This window comes from Felis catus, chromosome C2 (genome assembly GCF_018350175.1).
Source record: "Felis catus isolate Fca126 chromosome C2, F.catus_Fca126_mat1.0, whole genome shotgun sequence".
NCBI lineage: Eukaryota > Metazoa > Chordata > Mammalia > Carnivora > Felidae > Felis > Felis catus.
This window is the reverse complement of record NC_058376.1, coordinates 117044034-117063596: the sequence shown is the minus strand read 5'-3', so window position 1 is coordinate 117063596 and position 19563 is coordinate 117044034.

The following is a 19563-nucleotide window of genomic DNA, read 5'->3' as shown; positions in this document are numbered from 1 at the left end:
CGATTTCATTGATTTCTGCTATCTTTATTATTTCCTCTTTTCTTGCTTTGGGCTTCATTTGTCCTTCTTTCTCTAGTTGCGTGTGTTTTAGGAGGAAGCTGAATTAACCGACTTAGGACCTTTCTAATTTTCTAATATAAACACTATTCTCTAAACGTCCCTGTAAGCCTGCTTGCGAGAGCTCCCTGGCCTCCCCCGGGGATAGCACACCTGTGCTTTGTATCAGAGCAGTGCACGACTCGGATTCCGCGCTCAATCCGGTTTCCTGCCTTCTGAGGCAGTTGGTGCCGCTTTACTGCTCTCTCAGCAGCAGCAGCAGCAGCAGCAGCAGCAGATACCTCCGCCTGGGTGGCGGTTGTGAGAGAGACTGCTGTTTGTTTTTCTGTTCGGGGCTTTGGGTGCGGGCAGGTGGGCATTCCTGTCTCCCACGTAAGTGCAGGCAGCTTTTACCTCTCGGCTTTTCAGCATTGGTTTCCCTTTACCTAAAGCAAGGGCTACAGTCTGGCCATTCCATCCCAAGGGGGCGGACACCTTTTGCTTTCACCCCTCCATCAGAGTCAGTTGATATTTACTGGAACCCTAGCGGTGAGAGCGCTCCCTGCTTCTCCAGGCGCAGCGGAAGGCTTTCGCTTCCTTCGAGAGCCGGCTCCAGGAAGTGGGCGGGGTTTTACGCCGGCCGGAAAGACAGTCCCAGAGATGTCCTGCTCTGCGCCCAGGAGCGCGGGGTTTAGAGCCAGGGAAAAGCGATCTGAATGAGTGCAGGCTCTGTTTCTGTCTGGGGCTCCCATGAATTCCATGAATTCCACGCTTTTCCAGCTAGTGATGGGTTTGTGAAATTGTTACTTTTCTTCTTACTCCCTTGTGGCTGCCGCGTCTCCCTCCAGTGCTGTTTAAAAGGTAAAACAGTTTGTGTCTCTAGCTCCTCAGGAGTACACACCTTTTTGAAATTCAGTTCATCTGGTTGCCTTTTGACTTAAGCTCTCTGGCTTAAAAAAAAAAAAAAAAAAAAAAAAAAGATTTGGGGGATTATTTGGATTTTCCTCACTGTGTGAAGTGATGTTCTCTTGTGGTTTTCTGCATCTAAGCAGAAACATGTTATATTTGGTACATCCATTAGGAAAAAATAAAGGCTGAAAATCAGTTAAAAAATGCTTATTTATTTTGAGAGAGCCAGCGGAGGAGGGGCAGAGAGAGAGAGAGAGAGAGGAACAGAGAATCTGAAGCAGGTTCAAAAACTCAAACAGCAGATGCTGGGCTCAAACTCACAAACTGTGAGATCATGACCTGAGCAGAAGTCCATAGCTTAACTGACTGAGCCACTCAGGCACCCCTGAAAATCAATTTCTAATACATATCTCAAGAAATTAGAAGAAAAACAAATGTAATCTAAATTAACAAAATAATAAAGTAAGAAAAAATAATAAAAAGTAAACATATAATTGAGATAATCAACCAAGTCAAAAGGGTGGTATTGTTGAAATCATTAAATAATGAATCAAACCTCTGACCAGAGAAGGAAAAAATAAAATGTACAAAGTTCAGAAATGAAAAAGGAAACAATACAATTTTTGCAGGAATTTTAAAAGATAATAAAGTTGACATTATGAACACATACCTGCTACTGAATTTCACAATATAAATTAAATGGACAATTTCCTTTAAAAGCAAAATTCACCAAAACCAATACAAGAGGAGATAGAAAATCTGAATAGTCTTATATCTACCAAATATATTGGATGCATGATTAACAATCTTCACATACATACACCTTTCCCTGCATAAAAAAAAAAATAGGTCTAAATGATTTACTGTTGAACTTATGATATTTTCGTAAAATAGATAATGTTAAAGAGAATAGAGAATGAAAAAGAAATTTTCCTATCTTGGTTAGTGCATAGATTAATAACAGAAGCTGGACAGAAATTTCAAAAAAAAATCTATAAACTAATGACTCTCATGAACAAGGATGTGATGATTCAAAGCAAATTATTATCAAATTCATCAAGCAGTGTATAAAAAGATGAGACTTTGGGAACAATTTCGTGTTAGACAGGAAATTTGAGATTGCTTTAACATTTTAAAATCAGCCAGTATAACTTCCCACAGTAACAAAATAAGGAAGAAAACTGTGTAATTTTTCAATAGATGTAGAAATAGCATTTGGTAAATTATAACATTTCTTTATGATAAAAAATAAGTTATTTGTAGGCAAAGAGTAAGCTTAAAATTACTTTAAAGGTATCTACAAAAATAGAGTATATGGCATATTAATTGGTTATAAATATTAAAATTTTTTCCTCAGAGACTGGCACTTACCATATTTATTCATCACTATCCCAGATATCATATCATGGCCATTGTAATGAAGCAAGAAGAAAGATATAAAGCTTAGAATAGAAGAAATAAAGCTATAATTCACCCAGAGAATGATGTGAAGAATAGAAAAATTCTAAAAAAATCTAAACTACTAGATTTAGGCAGTGAATTTAGCAAGAAATTAAATCAATTAAAAACCAAACTGGAATGTAGAATTTTTTAAAAATGATACATTGACAACAGTATCCATCCAAACAGGCATGAGCGTAAATGTAAGATATAAAAAAAGTCAAAGGCTATGTACCTTGAATGAATAGGAAAACCCAGCAGTCAGTTTTTCCCCAATTGGTTTACAGATGTCACAGGTAGATGCAAAGTAATTATGAAGTTAATTGCTGATTTTATTCATATACTTTATAACTTTATGCTTTCATAAATTTACTTATGTTACATGTATAAGTTTATACATATCAAATATGTAATAAAACTAGCAAAAAATAAGGGATATAATATACTTGTGTCATATAGCAATGACAAAGAATTATTAAAATTAAAATATTTAGTTTTATGAAATGAATTTACACCAATCAATAAATACAAGATGAACAGAACAATTTTTTTTTTAAACCTGAAACAGGCATCTTACTGGAAAAATATTCAAAATGGATTATACATACAAAAATGAGTGGTCAGTCTCACATTTAATTGGACAGTATACAAAATAAAAAGTGCATGCAAAAACCAAGTTTCCCTTAATAGATTGGCCAAAACTTTATATCTAGTAGGTGTGTATATAGATACTACCATAGAATAGTGGCAATATTGTAAGGTGGTAGAACTTTCTTGAGAGTAGTAGGGCAATATCTTTCATAATTAAAAAAATATATATATATCATTTGACCTATACATTTATTAACTAGAATGTTATTCTAACACCTAGAACCAATGTTAAATAATTTGTGAAACATCTATTTTTTGATAATAATTATCAGTAGAAGAGAGCTGGGAATACAATTCCTTTACAATTACATCCACAAAGCCTAGTCCGTATTGTGACAAATAGTGACATATTAGAAAATTTTCCACTAGAATTAGGAACAAGTCAAGAATCTACTAGTTTAACCAAATGAGGTGCATGTGTATGTGTGAATATGGAATGGTCTTTAGGATATGTTAGTATTCTTAATGTTAGTATTCTTAATGTTGATACAAATTGGTATAAATTTTGTGGCAGGAAGTTAAGAGATCTTCCCTTTTGAGAATTTATATATTTTAGTGGTGAACTAGGAGAGAAGTCATTTGATAATAGGAGGTGTTGCATTCTTGGACATATGAGGAAATTAGGAAAGATAGACAATGGCTTCTGTGAGGAATGAGTGTGAAACACAGAAGAATGTCTGACTAGTATTTAAGTTTATGTTTATTCAACAAATATTTATTGAGGACCTGCTGTGCCAGGCAAAGGATATACCAATGAGTGCATAAGACAATATCCCTTTCCTCCTGGAACCTGCATGGAATTCTTGCTTGATTTCAGAGACAGGGAATTTCTTTTGTCATGTTGCTATGAAGACATGAGGTACTCTCACAGAGCCATGTTGGTTTCAAGAGAAGTGTCATCTGCAGAAGGATTATGGTTATCCCCTCAAGGAGATACCACTTTTGTGAATACACCAACTTTTGTGCTTTGATAGTTTGGCTCTCAGTTGTCGTGGGCTAGGAATCCCAAGTTTCATAGCACTGTGTCAATGGCAGAATCATATTGACTGGTCTTTCAACGCAAATATTTCCAATCAGATTGCTAATGTAACTTAGAAGGGAGAGTAGCTTTCCTAGTGATTTGAATACTCATGCCAGCATCATCAGTGCAATTTCTCTTTGTAGTTGAACTTCTTCGTAACTCAAGTTAGTTAGAGGGTTGCGTGGTGAATATTACACCAGGAAAAGAGGAATTATATGCATGGATTGCTTAACGGCAGGCTAAGTTGCAGGCTACAAGTAGGTCACATGGAGTCATTCATCTCCTATATGTCTTGGGAGTTATTGGTGGAAAGTCTTTGCTTTCATATTCATTAAGGGAAAAACTTAGTGATTCTGAAAATCAAAATTTAGTGCCCAATCTCTCTCTCTTGCTGTGCTTCGATGTTGTATTAGTTATCCATAGCTGCACAAAAGTTACTCACAAAACATAGCAGCTTGAAACAATGAACGTATTTATTATCTCATACACTTGCTGAGGGTCAAGAAATATGGGATTGGTTTTGCTGAGTGGTCCTGACTTAAAGTCTCAGGGGTCAAGCTACATACAGCCCAGGCTGCATTCTGTGAGGATGTGAATGGGGCTAGAGGATCTATTTTTCAGTTCACTTAACTGGCTTAAGGGGGCTTCAGTTCCTCACCACATAGTTATCACCATAGAGTTGCATATGACATGAATTCCCCAGATTCAAGGAATTGAGAGAGATGTCGCAACCAAGACAGAAACCTCAGTCTTTTAGAAATTAGTCTTGGAGAAGACATACTATCATTGCCGCCATTTTCTATTCGTCATTCTGACCAATGACTGCTGTTACAGTATGGGCGGGATCAAGTAAGGATTTGAATACCAGGACACAGGAGTTATCAGGGACCATTTTGGAAATGACCTACTACAGATGGGCACGGCTTCTGTTTTTCTCTTTGCTTCTAGATTAACCAGCCTGGCATTCACCCATTCTTCCTTGTGCTATAGTAACACTATCCATTAGATTATTATAAAGTCACTTAAACCTTGCCTGAGAATCATCCTACCTCTTTGAGAAGACTTATTATGTGTTCCTCTTGAATTTTAATTCTTGATGAAAATCTTATTTCTTTCCAAGTTCTTGGGGGACCAATATTTTTTTGTTAGGTAAATATGAAAATGTAGCCATACATGTGCATTAATGACTAAATCTTAAGAGATTCTAATCAATATATCACATTTTAGTTTGGCCATTTTCTTCACACTTTGTTTTATTCATTTGTCTTGTATCTCTTTAACATTAGTGATGAATGCTAACCCTTCTTTTTCCCATTGCTTTTTTGGGGAGAGGAAGGCAAGATAGAGAAACAGTTAATTTTAAACTAACCTTTGAGTCTTTATGTAATATTTAAAAATACATGATTTCAAATTGGTATTAGAATGAAAATTATGTAAAATGGGAATAAAAATATCACATTTAGATTTCATATATTGCATGTGGAAATACATACATATATACAAATATATGTAATCACTGAATGAAGATCTATAACTTGGTTGATATGTATTCTGTTCACTTTACATTAAAGGGCACTACTCACAAATACTAATAAAAAAGGGATGCTTTTGATAAACAACTCTAATGGTCTGTTGGTAAACTTTGGTTTAAATGGAGGCCTGTAGAGCACGAAAGAGAAAACAAAACATCCCCAGAGAAGTAAATGTACTGCATATTGACATGAACTAAAAAAAAAAGAAAAAGAAAAAAAAAAAAGAAAAGCAAAAAAACAAGCCACCAACAGGTTAATGATTTGAGAAATGTAACTTCTTAGTTAAAATATCATATATTCATGTGGCCACAATACAATATTTTTCTATTTATTTTCTACAAATAATGTTGTATTTCTTACTGTAGTGAATATACCTGGAGAAATTAGATGTGAACACTTTATGGTTTTTAATAGTTCAGTTCCTCAGGAGAATTCTCCATCTTGATTATATATATAGATGACCATTGTTCATAGTATGGTAGAAGTATATGCAATTCCTAAAATCATAAGATAGTTCAGAGAAGCCAAAATAAAGAAATAGAAGAAAAATAGCCCTTAAACTTTAGTAACAATTTGTATGGTGACAAGTTTATTAAGAAATACCAAACTTTTTTACCCTATCTCTTGGAAATGATAGAACCACAAAGTGAGACTCCTAGAAAGGGAGTTTCATAAAATTCCATGAATCCCCTGTGTGAATCCTCTCTAGTCACATAATCCTCCTAAATTTAGTCTTAATTTTTCTGAAAGAATGGAATTACTGTTCTTAAAGATGACTTCAGTGAACACAGTGATTGCTGCATCGAAGTATACATAAATAGTTTTTTAAAAGTATTTATTTATTTTTGAGAGAGAGAGAGAGAGTGCTAGTGGGGGAGTGACAGAGAAAGAGGGAGACATGGAATCCAAAAGCAGGTTTTAGGCTCTGAGCTGTTAGCACAGAGCCCAATGCAGGGCTCAAACCCACAAACTGCGAGATCATGACCCGAACTGAAGTCAGACGCCTAACTGACTAAGCCACCCAGGTGCACTGATAAATACTTTGTAGAGAAAAGATCTTTTCTTTATAGTTTCAAATTAATATGACTTGTTGACAAAAGCATGAATACACAGATTATATTTTTATTGTATGATGATATACTCTTCCATATTTGTTTATAATAATGATTTTACTTAAAAAAATTTTTTTAACATTTATTTATGTTTGAGAGAAAGAGAGAGCATGAGGGGGAGAGGGACCTAGAGAGAGGGAGACACAGAATTGGAAGCAGGCTCCAGGCTCTGAGCTGTCAGCATAGAGCCCGATGCGGGGTTCAAACTCATGAACCGTGAGATCATGACCTGAGCTGACGTCGGACACTCAACAGACTGAGCCATCCAGGCACCCCTGATTTTACTTTCTAATATGTGCAGCATATGTACAGAAGCGTTTGCCTCCTTGATCACAAACCAGTTTTTTAAAAGTTATAATTCCAGGTCTATTGAGACATCACTGAAATAAAATATTGTGTAAGTTTAAGTTGTAGGAGCATCTGGGTGGCTCAGTCAATTCAGCAGCCGACTCTTGATTTTGGCTGAGGTCATGATCCCAGGGTTGTGGGATCAAAGTCCATATTGGGCTCTGAAAATGAGTGTGGAGCCTGCTTAAGATATCTTCTCTCTCTCTCCCTCTGTCCCTTCCCCCTCTAAAAATAAAGAATAAGAAATTAAAATTAAAAAGAATAAAGTGTATATTGTGATGATCTGACACACACTACAAAATGACTACCACAGTAGTGTTAGTTAACCCTTCACGTAATTACCATTTCTTTTTTGTGATAAGAACAATTAAGACCTACTCTCTTAGTCTCTTTCAGGTATATAATTCAGTATTGTCAATTATGATTCCTGTGTCGTACATTAGATCCCCAGAACTTATTTATTGTATTACTGGAAGTTTAGGTCCTTTGACGGGTATCTCCCCATTTTCTCTAGTCCCTGGCAACTACCATTCTACTCTCTATTTCCGTTAGTTCATGTTTTTAAGATTTCACTTATAAATGATATCATACAGTATTTGTCTTTCTCTGTGTGACTCACTTGGCATAATACCCTCAAGTTCCATCCATGTTGTCATATGGCAGGATTTTCTTCAGTTTCATGGCTGAATAATATTCCACTATATGTGTGTATGTATGTATGAATGTATACATATCCGATATATACACACCACATCTTCGTCCATTCACCTACAGGTAGGCACTTAGGTTGTTTCCTTATTGGCTATTACAAATAATGCCCTGAGAACATGGGAGTGCATATATATCTTTGGGATCCTGATTTCATTTCCTTTGGATACATATCTAGAAGTGAAATTACTATATCATGCAGTTCTATTTTTAATATTTAAAAAAACCTCCACACTATTTTTTTAGACTGGCTGTACCAATTCACATTCCTACTGATAGTGCACAAGGATTTCCTTTTCTTCCCATCCTTGCTTGTTCTCTTTCTCTCTCTCTTTTTTATAAAAGCCATTCAAATAGGTGTGCAGTTGTATGTTGTGGTTTTGATATCCATTTCCCTGATGATTAGTGATGTTGAACATCTTTTCATGTACTTTTTGGCCATTTGTATGTCTTCTTTGGAAAAATTGTTCATTAATTTTGCACATTTTTAAATCATGTTTGCTTTTTTAACTGTTCAGTAAATAATATCACATGAGTTCTTTATATAATTTGAATATAACCCTTTATCAAATATATAACTTGCAAATATCTCATTTTATTCATTAGGTTGCCTTTTCATTTTGTTGTTTCTTTTGTTATGCAGAAGTTTTTAGTTTGATGTAATCTCATTTATTTATTTTTGCTTTTGTTACTTGTGCTTTTAGTGTCATATCCAAAAAAATTATTGCCAAGACAATGTCAAAGAGCTTTCCTTATGTTTTCTTCTCAGAGGTTCAGGTATTATGTTTAAGTCTTTAATCCATTTTGAATTAATTTTTTGTGAATGGTATAAAATAGGGGTCCAGTTTCATTCTTCTGTATGTGATTATCCAGTTTTCTCAATACCATTTATTGAAGAAAGAGTCCTTTCCCCATTGAGTATTCTTGCCTTCTTTTGTTCCATTAATCTATGTATCTGTTTTTATGCCAATGTCATACTGTCTGGATTATTATAGTTTTGTAATACAATTTGAAATCAGAAAGTGTGATGCTCCCAGCTTCAGTCATCATTCTTAGGATTGCTTTGGCTGTCTGGAGCCCTAAGTGATTCCATAAAGATTTTTGGATTGTTTTTCTATTTCTGTGAAAAATGCTGCTAGAATTTTGTTAGGAATTTCTTTGAGCCGACAGATGGCTTTGAGTAGATATGAACGTGTTAACAATATTTATTCTTCTAATCCGTTACATGGGATATCTTCCTATTCATTTATGCCTTCATTTTTTTTTTTTCATCAATGTCTTCTAGTTTTCAGTGTACAGGTCATTGTTCTTGTTTAAATTTTTAAGTATTTTATTGTTTTTGATGCTATTGTGAATGGGATCAATTCATTTATTTTTCAGATATTTTGTTGTTCATGTATAGGAATGCTAGTGATTTGTGCATGCTGGTTTTGTATCCTGCAAGTGGAATAGTTAGGATTTTTTATATATAAGATCATACCATTTGCAGCAGAGACAACTTTACTACTTTTCAATTTGGATGCCTTTTATTTTTTTTTTTTTCTTGCTTGATTGGTGTGGCTGGGATTTTCAGTACCATGTTTAATAATAGTGAGAGTGGTCACTTTTGTTTTTGTCTTGATGTTGGAGGAAAAGCTTTCAACTTTTTTTCAACTTTTTGAGCAAGATGTTGGCCGTTGGCTTATTATACATGGCCTTTATTATGTCGAAGTATATTTCTTCTATATCCAGTTTGTTGAGAGTTTTTACCATGAAAGGATGTTGGATTTTGTCAAATGCCTTTTCTGCTTTTATTGAGATGATCATGATTTTTTATCTTTTATTCTATTAATGTGATGTATTACATTTATGTATTCATATAATAATGAAACGATTTTGTATTTCAAGGATGAACCCCAGCTGATCATGGTGTACGGTCCTTTTAAAGTATTATTGAATTTAGTTTTCTAACATTTTCATGAAACTTTTTGCATCATGTTAAACAGGGATGTTGGCCTATAGCCTTTTGTTTGTTTGTTTTTTAGTGTTTTTATCTAACTTTGGTATCAGGGTAATGCTGGTGTTGTAAAAAAATTTTGGAAGTGTTCCCTACTCTTCAATTCTTTGGAAGAATTTGAGGAATTAGTGTTAATTTTTCTTTAAATGTTTGCTAGACTTTACCAGGGAAACCACTTGGCCCAGGACTTTTTTTCTGTTCAGACATTTTTGGTTAATGATTCAATCTCAATATTGGTTTGTTCTATTTTCACAATTCAGTCTTGGTAGGTTGTATGTTTCTAGAAACTTGTGTATTTCTCTGAGGTTATCCAGTTGGTTGGCATGTAATCATTCATAGTAGTCTCTTATAATACTTTTTTTCATCTGTGGTTTCAGTTGTAATGTCTCCTTTTTCATTTCTGATTTTCTTTATTTTATTCTTTTTTTCTTAGTCAATGAAAAGTTTGTTTTGTTTATCTTTTCAAAAAACTGCTCTTAATTTCATTTGACCTTTTCTATTGTTTTATGGTCTCCATTTATTTTTGCTGTGTTCTTTGTCATTTCTTTCCTTCTACTACATTTGGGTTTAGTTTGATCTTCTTTTTCTAGTTCCTTGAGGTGTAAAGTTAGATTGCTTATTTGCAATCTTTCTTTTTTTCTAAATGTAGGCATTTATTGCTATAAACTTCCCTGTTTCAGTTGCTTTGCTGAATCTTATAAGTTTTGGTATTGTGTTTCCGTTTTCATTTGTTTATATGTATATCTATATATATATCTATATATATACACGCACGTATACATACATACATGTGCGTGTATATATATATATTTGAGATTTCCCCTTCGATTTCTTCTTGACCCATTGATTGTTCAGGGATGTTTTGTTTAATTTCCACATGTTTGTTAATTTTTCAGTTTTATTGGTATTTATTTCTAGTCTCAGACCACTGTGTTCAGAAAAGATACTTGGTATGGTTTCAATCTTATTAAATTTATTAAGACATATTTTGTAACCCATTATACGATCTACCTCTGAAATTGCTTCTTCTACACTTGAGAAGAATGTGTATGTTGCTGCTTTTGGATACAGTGTTCTGTACATATCTTTTAGGTCCATTTGGCCTAAAGTATAATTCCAGTCCGTGTTCATATTTATTTTTTGTCTGGATTATCCATTGTCAGGAGTAGGGTATTGAAGTCTCCAACTACTGTTGTATTGTTAATTTCTCCCTTCAGATCTGTAGTATTTGCTTAATATATTTAGGTACCCTAATGTTGGGTGCATATATATTTATGATGATTGTATCCTTTTGATGAATCGACACCTTTATTGTTACATAATGACCTTCTTTGTCTACCATTTCTAGCTTAAAGTCTGTTTTTTTTTTTTAATTTTTTTTTCAACGTTTATTTATTTTTGGGACAGAGAGAGACAGAGCATGAACGGGGGAGGGGCAGAGAGAGAGGGAGACACAGAATCGGAAACAGGCTCCAGGCTCTGAGCCATCAGCCCAGAGCCCGACACGGGGCTCGAACTCACAGACCGTGAGATCGTGACCTGGCTGAAGTCGGACGCTTAACCGACTGCGCCACCCAGGCGCCCCTGTTTTTTTTTTTTTTTTTCTTATGTAAGTATAGCTAACACTGCTCTTTTTTGGTTTCCATTTCATGGAAGATCTTTTTCCATCACTTCACTTTGAGACTGTGTGTGTTCCTAAATCTGAAGTGAGCCTCTTGGAGGCAGTGTTTATTTGGGTCTCATTTTTTTTAGCCACCCAGCCATTCAATGACTTTTGATTGGATAATTGAATCTATTTAAATTTAAGTCCTTGCTTATTGGTAAGTACACTAATGTCATTTTATTAATCTGGCTCTTTTGTAGTTTCCTTGTTCTGTTCTTCTTCTCTAGCTGTCCCCCTTTGATAATTAATGATTTTTCATAATGGAATGCTTTGATTTCCTTCTCTTTATCTTTTGTGTATTTAGTGTAGGTTTTTTGTTCTGTGGTTGCTGTGAAGCTTACATAAAGCATTATGTATAAAAACAATCTATTTTAAGCTGATAACTTTGATCACATACAAAAACTCACCATTTAATCCCCTCTTTAAAGTGTTTGATGTCAGGTTTATCTTTTTTTATATTGTGTGTTTATTAAGGAATTATTTTAACTATAGTTGTTTAACTGTCCTTTAACCTTTATACTAGAGTTAAGTGGTTAATGGGCTACCATATGAGCATATTAATATCTAATATTATGGTATTAGAATACTCTGAATTTGACTGTGTGCTTATTTTTATCAATTTGTTTATATTTTCATATGTTTTCATGTTAATAATTGCTGTTCTTTCAACTCAAAGAACTCACTTCAGGATTTCTTATAAAATACGTCTATTGGTGATGACTCCCTCAGCGTCCCTCATACTCCCTTGTTTGTATGGAATCTTCTTTTTTTCTCTTTCATTTCTGAAAGACAAATTTTCCAGATAGAGTATTCTTGGTTGACAGGTTTTTTTTTTCTTTCAGCATTTTGACTATATCATATTTACTCTGTAAGGGCCTATAAGATTTCTGCTGAGAAATCTAATAGTCCAGTGGGGGTTCCATGGTAAGTTACAAACTTCTTTTTCCTGCTGCCTTTAAGATTTTTTTCTTTGATTTTTTTTTTTACAGTTTTACTATAATGTGTCTTGGAGAAGAGTTCTTTATTTGAGTTTGTTTGGTGACCTATACATTTCATAAACTTGGATGTCCAAATATCTCCCCGGATTTGGGAAGTTCTCAGTCATTATTTCCTTAAATAAGCTTTCAGCACCCTTTCCCCTCTGTTCTGCTTCTGGGACCCAAATAATTAGCAAATTGTTGATCTTGCCGGTATCCTATAGATTATGTAGGCCTTCTTCTTTATTTCTCATTCTTTTTTCTTTGTTCTTCTCCAGCAGAATAATTTAAAAGATCTTGTCTTCTAATTCACAGATGCTTTCTTCTGCTTGATCCATTCTTCTGTTGATTCTTCTTATTGTATTTTTCATTTCATTCACTGTATTCTTCAGCTTCAGAATTTTTGTTTGGTTCTTATTTATTATTTCTAACTCTTCGTTAAACTTTTCATTTTGTTCATGTATTATTTTCCTGATTTTGTTGAATAGTCTTCCTGTATGTCTTATAGCTCACTGAGCTTCCCTGAAACAATTATTTTGAATTCTTTATCATAAATTGCAGATATTCATGTTTTTGGAGTTGGTTACTGAAAGATTATTATGGTCCTTGCTCATGTCATGTTTCTTTGATTTTTCATGTTCCTCGAAGTCTTGTGTTGCTACCTTTGCATTGAATAACAATAACTTCCTCCAGTCTTTACTGATTGACTGGAGAGAAATGTCTTCTGTCCACCCTCTAGTTATTCTGCAACATTCTCAGACCTTCTCCAAATACATCTGATCCACGTTTCTTGCTCCCTCTTGTGGTAGAAATTCAAAACAAGCATTAAAAAAAGTCAACTCTGCAATGCACCTATCTGGGTGCTGACAATCTCCCTCTCATTTTCCTAAGGGTGGAGCTAAAAGTCAAGTGTGTGGTGTCTTCTGGTCCTGAAGATTAGGGGCCAGCTTTTTGCATGTGCTCACCAGTCATCTTGCAAAGCTCAATTGTCACTGTCATTGGGAATATATTGAAGGTATCAGCCACAGGGTTGGGGTGTGAGTTAGATGTGCAGACTGCTGATGGTGCCAATGGGCCAACTGACAAAATCTGTTAGTGAAGTGTCCCTAGTGATTGTGGGTTGGCTTTTTGATGGAGTCTGTGACACAGTAGGATCCCCATGTCCCATTAATCCCCTGTGAGAATCTTATCTACTGCTTTCAGCTACTCCCTACCCCAAAGTCATGCAACTCATGACTTAATACTTTGGATGTGACAAGAAAGAAATGGGCCTCTTGGGCAGTTTCCTGCACAGCTGGAGAGCTAGGCACTTACTCATATGTTCTTACTTTCCCTTGCAGGAGAAATCATGGGCCAAGAAAATCTCTTCTGGCATTGAACTGTGCTGCCTTGGTAGAGGGGTGATGTGTTGAACTGTTTCTCTTCCCCAGTGCGTACAAACTTACATAATTTTGCTTTACTGGTGTGCTAGAACTTCTCTGCTAGAAACTTGACTTCACAAAGGATGTCTCATTTGTGGGTGGTTGTCTGAGACAGTGTTCCCCAGATCTCCTGGAGTGCAGTCAAGAGGGGCTGGAGCCAGGATTGAGGTTGATATACCTATTACTCAATGCAGGGCCAGGGAGTACTTCTCCTGGGTACTTTGGCATGTGGCGTTGCACCTAACATCTCTCATAAGGTACTTTTGTCTGTGGATGGATGCCAAATTATCGTTGCGAGAGGATATGAGCAAAGGGCATCTTTTTTGGTCATTTGCTGATGTCACTACTGAAGCCAGTTTTAGTTAGCTAAATATTTGCTGAATATTTACTTTATCTCCACCAGGTTGACAGTTTGTGATGGAGTAGAGATTAAGTAGACTTAAGTGTCAGGGAGGCTGCAGTGTGCAAAGCCATAACAGAATAAGAGAACATTTATTCTTAATTTCAGTACATGATAGAAATGTGGACCCCCAAAAGGGTATTTGTAAATGTTTGCTATGTCAGCATTTTTTATATGTAGGGAATTGGTTCCATGTGTATTAAAATATTTGGATCACTCCAACTCAAAAGGAAGGAGAAAACCATAAAATGGGTGATCTAGGCAATTAATAAGGTTTTTAAAAGTTCTTTTTTTAAGTTTATATATTTATATAAATAATATATTTATTATATTTATAAATATTTATATATTATATATATTATATATAGTTATATTTATTTATATATTATATATTTATATTTATAAACATTTATGTATTTATTTTGAAAGAGAGAGAGTGTGTGAGCAGAAGAGGGGCAGAGAGAGAGGGAGAGAGAGAATCCCAAGCAGGCTCCATGTTGTCAGCACAGATCCTGCCACAGGGCTTAATCTCATACACTATGAGATCATGACCCGAGCCAAAATCAAGATTTGGATTCAACTGATTGAGGCACCCAGGTGCCAATAAAAGTTAATTCTTGATGTAGTAAAACCATACCCATCCATACTAGCCAATTGGTATCACAAACAATGATAAAATCTGTATATGTATACAAATCTACTTGGGCTCACATGCAAGGTTATTTCTACTGTCAATGACAATGGCAGAATATGAGAGTGAAGGGCATGAGCGTCTTCAGCTTACTAGGTATCACCAAATTGCTCTCAAAAGTTGTACTGATTTACACTCTTATCTTAAATATGAGTTGTCATTTTCTTACATGTTTGTAAATGTTTGCCAGTCTGAAAATGTGAAATGATATCTCACTGTTACAATTTGTATTTACTGGAGACAAATGAGGTTGAACAACTTTTGTTTTCTATGGGCAGTTTTGCATATGTCTCCTATCTCCTGATCATTTTTCTTTTTAAGTTTTTTTTTCATGTTTATTTATTTATTGGGGAGGGGAGGCAGAGAAAGAGGGAGAGAGAATCTCAAGCAGCTAATAGTGCAGAGCCCAATGCAGGGTTCGGTCTCACAAACTGTGAGATGAAGAGCTGAACCAAAATCAAGAGTTGGATGCTCTACTGACTGAGACACTCAGGGGTCCCTGATAATTTTTTCTTTAAACTTTTTACTGAGGGATAATTGACACACAATGATATATTAGTTTCAGCAGTGAAACATACTGAATTGACAATTTCATACGTTACTCATGCTCATGACAATAAGGGTGGTTACCATTTTTTGTCCTATTTTTTATTTTGGGGGGGATGTTGAATTGTATAAGTTCTTTTTATATTTTGGATATATATTTATATATATTAGGATACATCCTAATCAAATGTATCATTTGCAAATATTTTCTCCTATTCATTAGGTAGCCTTTTTGTTTTGTTGATGGTTTCATTTGCTGTGCAAAAGCTTTTTATATGGAGGTAGTCCTTATAGTTTATACTTTTGCTTTTGTTTCTCTTTCCTGAGAAGACATATCCATAACTATGTTGCCAAGGCCAATGCCTAAGAGATCACTGCCTTTGTTTTTTTTTGTTTTTTTTTTTTGTTTTTTTTTTTTACGAGTTTTATGTTTTCAACTCTCACAATTAGGTTCTTAATCCATTTTTGGTTTGTTTTTGTGTATGTTGCAACAGTGTGGTCCAGTTTCATTCTTTTTCATGTAGCTTTCTAGTTTTCTCAATACCATTTGTTGAAAAGATTGTCTTTTCTCTATTGTATATATTTGGCTCCTTTATCATGGATTAATTGGCCATATAGGTGTGGGTTTATTTCTGGGCTATCATATTCCATTTATCTAGAAGTCTGTTTTTGTGCCAGTACCATGCTGTTTTGATTACTACAGCTTTCTAATGTATCTTCAAATCTAGAATTGTGATGCATCCAGCTTTGCTTTTCTTTCTCAAGATTGCTTTGGCTATTCGAGGTCTTTTGTGTTTCCATACAAATTTTAGTATTGTATATTTCAGTTCTGTGAAAGATGCTACTTCTCTGAAAGGTGTATTTTGATAGGGATTGCATTGAATCTATAGATTGCTTTGGGTAGTATGGACATTTAACAGTATTAATTCTTCCAGTACATGAGCATGATATGTTTTTTATTTGTTTATGTTGTCTTTGATTTCTTTTATCAGTGTCTTCTAGTTTTCAGAGTATAGGTCTTTTTTACCCCTTTGGTTAAATTTCTTCCTACGTATTTTATTCTTTTTGAGCAACTGCAAATGGGATTGCTTTCTTAATTTCACTTTCCAATAGTTCATTATTAGTGTATAAAAACACAATAGATGTGTATTAATTTTGTATTCATCAACTTTACTGAATTGATTTATTACTTCTAATAGTTTTTTGGTAGAGTCTTTAGGGTTTTTTATGTATAGTGTCATGTCACTATCTGCAGCTAGTGACAGTTTTACTTCTTCCTTGCCAATTTGGCTGCCCTTTTTTTTTTTTTTTTTATTTTCTTGTCTAATTGTTGTGGCTAGGACTTCCAGTATTATGTTGGATGAAAGTGGTGGACATCCCTGTCTTATTCCTGACTTAGAGAGAAGGCTGTCAGTTTTTCACCACTGAGTATGATTTTAGCATTAAGTTTTTCAGATGTGGACTTCATTGAGATGTTTCTGTAAACCCAGTTTGTTGAGGGTGTTTATCACTAATGGATGTTGTATTTTGTCAAATACTTTTTCGGCATCAATTGAGATTATCATATAGTTTTTATCCTTCCTCTTGTTAATGTTATGTACCATATTGATTGATTTGCAAATATTGAGCTACCCTTGCATCCCTAGAATAAATCTCACTTGATTATGGTGAGTGAATCTTTTAATGTATTGTTGAATTGGGTTTGCTAATATTTTGTTGAGAGTTTTTGAGTCTATGCTCATCAGAGATATTGGCCTATAGTTTTTTGTTTTTTTTTGTACTATCTCTGTCTTGTTTTGGTATCAGAGTAATGCTGACTTCATACAATGAGGTTAAAAGTTTTCCTTTCTCTTCTATTTTTTTGTAATAGTTTGAGAAAAATAGGTATTAACTCTTCTTTAATGTTTGGTGGAATTCACCTGTGATGCCATCTGGTCCTAGACTTTTATTTGTTGGGAATTTTTTGATTACTAATTCAATTTTATTACTAGTAATTAGTCTGTTCAACTTTTCTATCTTTTCCTGATTCAGCTTTGGGGAATTGTTAGTTTCTAGAAATTTACCCATTTTTTTTTAGGGTTGCCAATTTGTTGGCATATAATTTTTTGCGGTAGTTTCATAGTTTTTTGTAATTCTGTGGTACAGATGGCTATTTCTCCTCCTTCATTTAAAAAAATTTTTTTTTAACATTTATTTATTTTTGAGACAGAGAGAGACAGAGCATGAACGGGGGAGGGGCAGAGAGAGAGGGAGACACAGAATCGGAAGCAGGCTCCAGGCTCTGAGCCATCAGCCCAGAGCCCGACGCGGGGCTCGAACTCACGGATCGCGAGATCGTGACCTGAGCTGAAGTCGGACGCTCAACCGACTGAGCCACCCAGGCTCCCCTCCTCCTTCATTTTTTATTTTATTTGCGTTCTTTCTTTTTTTTTTTTTTTAATTTTCTTCTTTCTTTTTTCTTTTTCTGTTTTGATGAGCCTTATAAGGTTTTATCAATTTTGGTTTTCTTTGCAAAGAACTAGTTCTTGATTTCACTGATCCTTTTTGATTAGTCTCCCCTTTCATTTATTTCCACTCTAATCTTTTTTTTTTCTACTTGATTTGAGCTTAACTTGTTCTTTTTTTTTTTTTTTTCTATCTCTTTTAGGTATAGGCTAGGTTATTTATACTATATTCTTTCTATTCCTTGAGGTAGGCTTGTATCACTATAAACTTCCCCTTTAGGACTGCTTTTACTATGCATATAGATTTTAGACCATTGTATTTTCATTTCCATTTGTTTCCATGTATCTTTTGTTTTTCCTGTGATTTTTTTATGGACCTTTGAGTTGATTAATAGCATGTTGTTTGGCCTCCATGTGTTTGTGTTTTTTCCAGTTTTTTTTCCTTGTAATTTATTTCTAGTTTTATACAATTTTGATCAGAAAAGATGCTTGATATGATTTCAGTGTTCATCAACTTATTGAGACCTGTCTTGTGACCCAAAGTATGATCTCTCCTGGAGAATGTTCCATGTGTGCTTGAAAAGAATGAATTCTTCTGTTTTTGGATGGAAGATTCTGTATGTATCTGTTAGGTCAATCTGGTCTAATTTGTCATTTAAAGCCAGTGTTTCTTTTTTGTTTTTTTTGTCTGGATAATCTGTTCATTGATGTAAATGAGGTATTAAAGTCTCCTACTGTCATTTTATTTACTGTCAATTTTTGCCTTTGTGTCTGTTACTATTTGCTTCATGTGTTTAGGTGCTCCTATGTTTGGTGCATAGATATTTACAATGTTATATTTTCTTGTTGGATTGATCCCTCTATCATTATGTAATGCCTTTCTTTATCTCTTGATACAGTATTTGCTTTATTATTTAAAAAAAAATTTAACGTTTATTCATTTTTGGGAGACAGAGACAGAGTGTGAGCAGAGGATGGGCAGAGAGCAAGGGAGACACAGAATCTAAAGCAGGCTCCAGGCTCCAAGCTGTCAGCACAGAGCCTGACACAGGGCTCAAACTCGTGAACAGTGAGGTCATGACCTGAGCCAAAGTCGGACACTTTACCGACTGAGCCACCCAGGCACCCCACTGTATTTTTTTTAATGTTTATTTATTTTTGAGAGAGAGAAAGTGCAAGCAGGGGAGGGGTAGAGAGAGGGAGGCAGATGCTCTGAGGCAGGCTCCACACTGCCAACACAGAGCCTGATCTGGGACTCGAACTCACAAATTGTGAGATCATGACCTGAGCCAAAAACAAGAGTCGGATGCTCAACCAACCAAGCCACCCAGGCACCCCCATAGAGTCTTTGTTTTAATGTCTACTTTGTCTGATATAAATATTGCTACCCCAGCTTTTATTTTTTTCGCTGGCTTTTATTTATGGACTATCTTTTTCGGTTACTTCACTTTCAGTCTCTGTCTTTAGGTCTGAAGTGAATATTTTATAAGCAGCATATAGATGGATGCTGTATTTTTATCCATTCAGTCACCCTATGTCTTTTGATTGGAACATTTAGTCTATTTATATTTACAGTAATTATTGATAGGTATGTTTTTACTGCTATTTTGTTAATTGTTTTCTGGTTGTTTTTGTAGTTTTTCTCTATTTTTTCTTCCTTTGCTCTCT